Genomic DNA, 9116 nt, shown 5'->3' on the forward strand with positions numbered 1-9116 from the left:
TAGGTAGTGTCAGAATTTCTCTAAGGCAAACACCATTGCCAAGCATTTAAGCTGTGTCTCATTGTGTAATTTCTTTCTTGATTGACTACTTTCCAGCTTGCATAATAGATAGGTTGATCTAACTTCGAGGAGCCTTTTTGGCATAAGATTGTGCCTAGGCCTTCGACTGGTGCATTAATGTGCACATGGAACTCCTTCGTCCAATCATGATATTGTAAGAAAGATGCTTTAATCAGACACTGCTTCAGGTGTTGAGTGCTTCATCACAATGAGTGGTCCACGTAAACTCTGCATCTTTTCTTAGGAGCTTATGCAAGGAGGCTTCCTTTGTCGCAAAGTGTGCAATGAACCTTTTGTAATAGCCCACATGGCTAAGGAATCCACTGAACTGTTTAAGGCTGATTGGCACTATTAAGGCTGCAATATTCTCAATCTTGTTAGGGTCTATTGCTATCCCTTGTGCACAAAAATGTGGCCCAGAAGAACTCCTGAGGAGACTCCAAAGACGCATATGTTGGGACTAAGAGAGGTCCCATACTCACGAAATTTGTCAAAGCACTACTCCAGATGTCCCCAATGCTCATCAAAAATTAGGCTATAAACACAAAAGTCATCTAGGTACACTTCAATGAAATCATGCAGATGGTTTTGGAATGCAGCCATCGTTACTCATTGAAAGGTAGTAGGAGCATTACAGAGCCCAAACGACATCACTCTGTAAGCATAGGTTCCCCATTCTGTTGTGAAGGTTGTTTTCGAATGGCTCTGGGGTGGTAAGGGGTGGACTTGCGATAGCGGATCTTATACACCTCTGTCAATTCTTCCATAATCTTATTGAGGAAGTGAGTACCTATGCCACTTACTAGCTTTAAGGGAGTGCCAGAACGGATGATGATGTTCTCATATAAGAATAAGGCCACACTGTTGCCATCATCTCACTTCAAAGCTTTGGCTTCACACCACTTCATCACATAATTAGTACATACCAAAATGTATTTGTTTTACTTTCTTCTGGTTGGCAGATCGAGGGGGCCAATGAAGGTGATTCCCCATTTCTCAAATGGCTTTAGAGGAAGGAAGGTGATTCCCCATATGTTGACAAGCATCACATTGTTTTTTGCAATAGTCATAGGCATCCTTATGGAGGGTTCACCACCAATATCTTGCGAGCAAGGTGTTTTTGGCTATCACTTCTCTTGCAAAGTGTCATCCACACAAGGCTTGTTGTGGTATGCTTTCAACACTATTTCAATCTGATCTCCGAACATACATGTTCAGAGTACTTCATCTTTTCCTTTCTTATATAGAGCACCACCTAATAAGGTATAGGGGGCTGATTCCAACATAAGCTTTTTCTTCTCTAGCTAGAGATACTAGGAGATAATGTTGAGTAGCCAAGAGGTTGGCTATGTCTACATACCATGGGGTTATGATTTCGACTAGAAAAAGGAAAGCATCAGTAGGGAGGTCCAGATCATCCTGCTCATCCTTGTCGCTTTTAGTAACCACTTCAAAGTCAAACTCCTGAAACAAAAAGAGCCATCTCATCATCTGGCCCTTCACATATAATTTGTTCATCAAGAAGGACAAGGTCTCGTGGTCCACATAGAATTTGAAATGAGTCGATAATAGGTAGTGTCATAATTTCTCTAAGGCAAACACCATTGCCAAGCATTCAAGCTCTGTCTCACTGTGTAATTTCTTTCTCGATTGACTACTTTCCAGCTTGCATAATAGATAGGTTGATCTAACTTCGAGGAGCCTTTTTGGCATAAGATTGTGCCTAGGCCTTCTACTGGCGCATTAGTGTGCACATGGAACTCCTTCATCCAATCAGGATGTTGCAGGAAAGATGCTTTAATCAGACACTGCTTCAGGGTTTTGAGCGCTTCATCACAATGAGTGGTTCACGTAAACTCTGCATCTTTTCTTAGGAGCTTATGCAAGGAGACTGCCTTTGTCACAAAGCGTGCAATGAACCTTTTGTAATACTCCACATGGCTAAGGAATCCCCTCAACTGTTTAAGGTTGATTGGCACTATTAAGGCTGCAATCTTCTCAATCTTGGTAGGGTCTATTGCTATCCCTTGTACACAAACAATGTGGCCCAGAAGAACTCCTGAGGAGACTCCAAAGACGCATATGTTGGGATTGAGAGAGGTCCCATACTCTCGAAATTTGTCAAAGCACTGCTCCAGATGTCCCCAATGCTCATCGCAGATTAGGCTATAAACACAAAAGTCATCTAGGTACACTTCAATGAAATCATGCAGACGGTTTTGGGATGCGGCCATCATCACTCATTGAAAGGTAGTAGGAGCGTTACAGAGCCCAAATGACATCACTTTATAAGCATAGATTCCCCATTCTATTGTGAAGATTGTTTTGGATTGATCTTCTTTTGCAATCTAGACTTGGTTATATCCACTAAATCCATCCAATAGGGAATAAAGCTCATGCCCAACCACTGTGTCCAACAGTTGGTTTGTGAAAGGGATAGGAAAATGATCATTCTTGGTCTTAGAGTTCAGCTTTTGGAGGAAGTCCACACATATTCGTAGCTTTTCATTCTTCAAGGATACTACCACAATATGGGGAGAACCCATTCACTATTGGCCACTAGATAGATAAACTCAGCTTCAAGGAGCTTCAACAATTCAGTTTTCACTAAGGTTGAGTAATTTGGATTCATGATTCTATGCCTTTGCCTCACAAGCTTGGCATCAGGCTCTAGGTTGATGTAGTGTTGACACACCGTGGGATCAATCCCCTTCAAATATTTATATGACCATACAAGCAGGTCCAAGTTCTCCTTCAGTAGCTCATACAGGACCGACATCTCTTCTTCTGGAAGACTAATACTCACCTTCACGTGACATTCAGTACCATCACCATCTACAAAAATTAATTGCTTTTCACCTTCCACTTCACGGATGAATGTCCCACAAACTTTTTTTGGGTATAGATCCGACTTCTTCAAGGGAGTGGTCTCCTTGTTTGATGCTCCACTAGAATTGGCTTCTTCTTTTAATGAGGGCTGGGCTTGCTCCTTGGAAAGCTGAAATGGTATCAAGGCTGTTTTGGGTTTGGTTTGGAAATTAGTTACTTCTTAGCTTGAGGACTCTCTTTTTGAAGTTTCCTTTAGGAACCTCATACAATAGAAACCTACAAAATTCTATTTGGGCACTGCAGTGTTGGTAGTTGTTGGCAAGGTACATCGTCATTATCCTCTCTTGAGAAGGGTAAGTTTGGGAGACAATAGCCACTATTGAAGGAAGGTTTATTCTACTTAATCCATTTCTTGTGGATATTTTGCATATAATACGACTCATTAGCCAATCCAAAGGGTACCAAAGTCATTCTATCTAACATCATGGGATCTTCTGCTTCTAAGGCTTATGGGACCTCTTCCTCATTCATGCCTTCTTTGGCTAGGATAGATTCTTTCAGCTTGCTTTCATAGTCTTCTTCTACATTGTCATATTCGTCCTCTTCGGACTCTATCTCTGCCTATGTAGGGGCTTTATAAGAGAAGAATAGATTCTTTGTTGTATCATGTGCCTATACTTCTGCATATGTCTCTACTCCTATCTCTGTCTTCTACATATGTCCCTACTTCTGCATATGTCTCTACTCCTATCTCTGTCTCTATCTCTAGCTTTGATTCAGTCTCTCTCTGTCTCTGCTGATATACCCATGTAACAAGGAGAACAATTCATCGATGCCTCCATCTCACTGTCAAAAGTCATTTCGGGTTTAGACACATGAGGTATTCACCCATTGACAAAAAGTTTACTTCTTTCGGGAGCTGGCTTACAGTGGCCACTATCAAGGATTGCGCCTCTGTTTTCTTGGGAAAGATGTGTTTGATAGCCTCTTCATCTCTCTTGATGTGCCATCTATTATTTTGCTGGAGGAGTCGAAGGCGACGACTTCAATGGAAATGGATCCATTACGTTTTTGCAATCCATACAACTTCAACACCACTTTGTTGGGTCCTCTACCCATGGTTAGGGTTCTTTTGAACCAATCTGTCCATGCCCTTACTTCAAAAAGCCATGGCCTTCCCAGCAACAGAGGATATGAGGTCTCGTAGGAATTTGGTATTACCATCAGATAGGACAGCCAATAATCTTTTCCTGTCAAGGTTGCCTTGACATATGGGAGAATGCCCAAAGACTTAATTTTACTTTGGTTTGCTAGTCTGATAAGCCATTGTGTAAATTGCATTCCTTTTGCAAGCTTCTATCCTTCACTGTCCCATCCGTCATTATGTTCACTAATGAATCTCCATTAATCAATGCATTTGATACAAGGCATCCTTCAAGCCATACGCCGATCTCCGAGGTACCAGGATCCAAGAAGGCATTAGCCACATCCACTTCTTTTACAAGCTTTGGGACCTTATTGGACTTAGTTCCTATTGAGGAAGCAATTCCTCTTCTTCTTGTTAGTATGATTTTGAATTTCTTTCGACAGCTAGTAGATAACATCAAGAACTGTCAAAATGTTAGGTTTGGTTTGAAGGTGTCTAGGTCTTTGACCAAGTCATATTCTTTAATAGGATTCATGGGCTTCTCCAAAGCGGCTAGGGAATAGGGCAACCCTCACTTTTATCTTCCCTCTTTCGTCCAAAAGTGGCAACATCTACACTTCTTCTACTACTGGAGGTACTTCGGCATCCTCTATCTATTGGACTTCTGGTCCCATCCCTGTAACTGTCTTTGTGGCTCTCTGTGGCATTGCAATGCTCTGTACTACCTTGTTCTACTTTATACATGTTTTGTTTCTCCTTGTGAAGATTGAACTTCACAATTTTGACAAAGGGAACATTCCCTTTTGAAACTATGGGTTCTCTTTTCTTGGCACACATTATTGCAACAACTTCCAATTCCACCAAGTTGGAGGCAGGTTCTTGGGTTTTCTGTAGGGTAGTCTTTACAAGAGAGCCGAACTGGGATAGTCTTTTGCATTGTGGCCTTCTCCTTTGCATCAATTGCATAAGGGTTTGTAGTCTATAGACCTTCTAGGGATCGTGTAGTTGGGTGAGATATGTCCCTTTTCTCCACATCCGTAATACTTCAATTCTGATCTTTGGCCACTACCAAACTGTCATCCTCTATAACTTCGAGAGGGAAACCTCCTTGGGTCAAAATTAGGACCGAAATCTCTAGGCTTTGGTCTGATATCTTGGGTGGTTATCTTGAATTCCAACAAGTTGAATCTTGCTTCTTCATCTTTCTCCCTTCTTTCATGCATCTCCTTCTTCAGAGAGCAAATATCCTTTGTATGATGGTTCTTTCTTAAACAGTACAAATAAAAGGATCCAAGAGGATGGTTGGTTTTTAGGTACATTTAGTGGCTAAATGCCCCGCTTGATGGCACTTTACACACCATGTATTGGATCACATCACATCTCTTCCAGCTCTTGCAGGACTGGATATGTTGGTGGTATTCATCTTCAGTGTCTGCAACTGTTCTGTAATCACATCCATTGGCTCCTTGATGCTTGCGAGTGAATTGGATAGGTAGTCCTTCAAATTTTCACCTCTTGCAGTACTTGTAGTAGGGTTTTGGGAAGCATTTGTAATCACTGAATAGTCTAGTTGGGTTGATCCAGAGGGTCTTTTATTCTGATTTGGCGGATTTAGAGCTCTTGTTGAGACTTGTGGTTGTTGGTTCCAATTGGTAGGGTTCCATTGTTGTTGTTGAGTCACCATTGGGAGAACTGCTTGAGGCCACTATTGTTGTGGTTGAACCATCATTTGAGGTACTACCTTCAGCGACCCATTATAGATTTGGTGCACTATACTGTGGCAATCCTAATCAACCTTATCCAAAATACTCTCTCAAACACTTCCAAAACAACTAATCAACATACAAAATCAATAAAAAATCAACCATCCTAAGTCCTCAAAAACAACATAAATCAGCCAAAAGATCAAGTCGTTTCAACCCTCAACAATTTAAAAAACTTATCAACATGTCGCAAAAAGAGAAATCAAAAGACCCATGCCTATATGCATGTCACATTTGTATTTAATTTTCAACCATAGAATAGTCATACTAGGATAGTGAAATAAGTAGGAGAAGTGCTTATACTATCCAATCCTAGATACTTACTAGGCAAGTTGCGGAGATTCTCATATTCATAACTATTTGCTAATAACCTACTAGCTACTACTATGCGATTATGCTAGAAGACTCTGTTGACAGTGGTAAATCCATTGATTCATGGTTATCCTCTCTCCATCTCTATGCACCATAGGACTCATGTCACTCCTAAGAAAATAGTCTAACCAAGCAAAGCCTTTCTATCCAATGAAGCCTCCACAAGTCATACTCTATGCCACTCATTAGCGTCAACATGGATGTAGTACTAAGTAGGTATCAAACCCCATCCTAGGTAGTGAGATCATGCACGAACTTGGGCAAATAGAAAGGTCACAATAGTACAAATTTGCTCCCATCATGTGAAATTTCTCATCCCTTAGGATAAAGCTGCATTGAGAGCTTGCTTGGTGGACAACAAAAAATAACTCATGGGACTATTGCAACTCATCTTGTGCATAACCAAGAAGAGAGTGAGAAAAGAGATTTCCTTTTCATGATGTTAACCTCTTTTCACCTTAGATGAATTATTTTATGTCTTTCTTAGTTGTCGTGTTTTCCCTATTCCAAAGTTTTCCTTATAAGCCTTCTATTCTTCTTAATGGAATTTCCACTCCTTTACTTTATTACAATTCCCTTTGATCTCTTTTACCATTGGGTGATCAATTTATCACAATTTTTGTGCTCATGGGTATCTATTCTAGATCTTTTTCCAAGAATTAATAATTTTTGGGCATTTATTTTGTCTATTAACTTTATCATCCTAACAATTCCTAGATTTATTTCTCACCTAATTTCATTGATGAGTGTTCTCTTTAGTTTCCAAGTTTCAAGTTGTTTATTGTTTGAAGAGGTTCTATTTAACTTGCTCTAATACCACATGTAATGTACCCACCAACCTAAGCCCAAGGTCATATTAATAGTCACTCAAGGTCCACTCCTAGCTGTTGCCATGCAAAATCCACTAGATTTCTTGGACTTTGCCAACTAGGTACCATTAGTCCACCTTGCAACAATGAAACATTTGACCTTGACCCATGAGGATCCAACTGACCTATCAGAGACTCTAAGAGTATTCTAGCACCCAACCTTGGAGATCACTTCATAATTTACCAAGGCTAAGAGTGACTAATCATAGTGCTTGGTTCAAAGAGAGTAGACTAGGGGAGTTGGGCTCAATCCCAATGCCCATAAGACAAAATCTCAGCCTTGGCCCACTAAAAAGGTGATAGGTTGGGATCTAAAACTTGACTCTAGGAATTATCACTTGGCCATAATCTTATTTTCCATAGTTGGGAAAAACTTGACTAATCGAGTCCACCTAGCCATTGAGTGTTTTCATCAAGAAAATTCAATCGTCTACTTCCCATTCGTGGATATAGTATTCTTTAGTTTTCTAAACGCAACATTCTAGGCATGTTGTTTGATATATAAAAACAACTTCATTAATTGTTTCTTTCATGTCTTCATTAAATACACATACATGAAGATAAGTACAACATTCTTTTCCAAATCATTTGCTTTGATATTTACAATACCAATTCCACTATAAAGAGCCATATAAACAAAAGATTCACCTTAATAGAAGGCAATCACCTTGCCCATAGTTTCGTCTCTCAATGCACACCACATGGTACTCATGCAAAATTTTGCTCTATCGTAGGACTAACTACAAACAATATCATAATCCACCAGAGCCCCCTAGTTCTCATGTCATTCTAAGAGGGAATCTTTTGCACATGGCCTTCTACCTAGATGTTAGTTAAGTGCTCATAAGTAGGCAAAAACCCAATTCTTACCCTTGGGGAGGTGCAACATTGATGAATTCAAGTGTTATTATTGCTACAAATAGTAGACAACATCATACTAAGTATTTCATCACGGTGATTGTCCTCATCATGTGATCATAATTATTGATGCCATTATCTATCCTTATTTGATGATGGCAAATGAAATATTCAAGAACTTTATAAACACTATGTTTCATATACTAAAAATCTTATCTATGTATTTTTAACTTTTCTTTTCTTAGTTAATCCTATATTCACTAACTTGGCATGAAAATGTGACAAGTACCTAGTCATTATTTGATGTGTTTATATTCGTATTTGCATTGTTGGTAGTTGATGAGGGTCTTTCAATATTTAAGGGTCCCACCACATCAACTCGCTTGCAAGGAGACATGACCAAAAGGGAGTGAAGGGTTAGGCAAGTTAGAGAAGGGTGCTCCTATTGTGCTCATTCGAATTGACTCACCTTTGCCTTGGGATTTTGTGTGTGTGTGTGTGTGTGTGTGTGTGTGTGTGTGTGTGTGTGTGTGTGTGTGTGTGTGTGTGTGTGTGTGCAATTTGGCTCATCTTGCTTGTTCTCTTATTTCCCCATAGGGATATATTTATAGGAATAGAAAAGGGGGGGGGGGGTATTTTAACAATAATGGGGTGGGGACAAGGCATTGTGATGAGGGGAGGAGGATCACAAGGAGAGATGAGGAGAGGATGACAACTAATGGCCATTAATATTAATTTGGAGGGGGGGTGTGGCACTTGACGAACAAAAGATTGCTACCCCTACCCCATTTAACTCCCCCTAAAGCCCCCCTTTAGAGCTTTGCTTTAGTTTTTATTTTCACATGCATCAAGAAATCATATTGAGATTCCAAGGTCAAAGGTCAACATTGATTCTTGTGCTCAAGTGGGTGAGACTTATACAATTTGTTCAATTGAGATGTGATTTTTAGAGTTGAAGATTGACCTCACACCTCAAAGTCGAGATGCAAGGATCTATATGAAAATGAAATTTTTGATGGAGGGGATGCCTAATGAGCTCATTAGCATTTTGCTTTCAATGGAAGGGAGAATGTGTCAATTTCCAAGGGAAGGGGAGGATATTTTATCAATTATGGGGTGGGAGTAAGGTATCACAATGAGGGGAGGAGGAGGATGGAGGATGGTAACGAGTAGAGAGGGTAGGAGAGGATGACAATCGATGAACATTAATTCTGAGAT

This window comes from Lygodium microphyllum, chromosome 22 (assembly GCF_053477565.2).
Source record: "Lygodium microphyllum isolate KBCC chromosome 22, Lygodium_microphyllum_v1.1.10, whole genome shotgun sequence".
Lineage (NCBI taxonomy): Eukaryota > Viridiplantae > Streptophyta > Polypodiopsida > Schizaeales > Lygodiaceae > Lygodium > Lygodium microphyllum.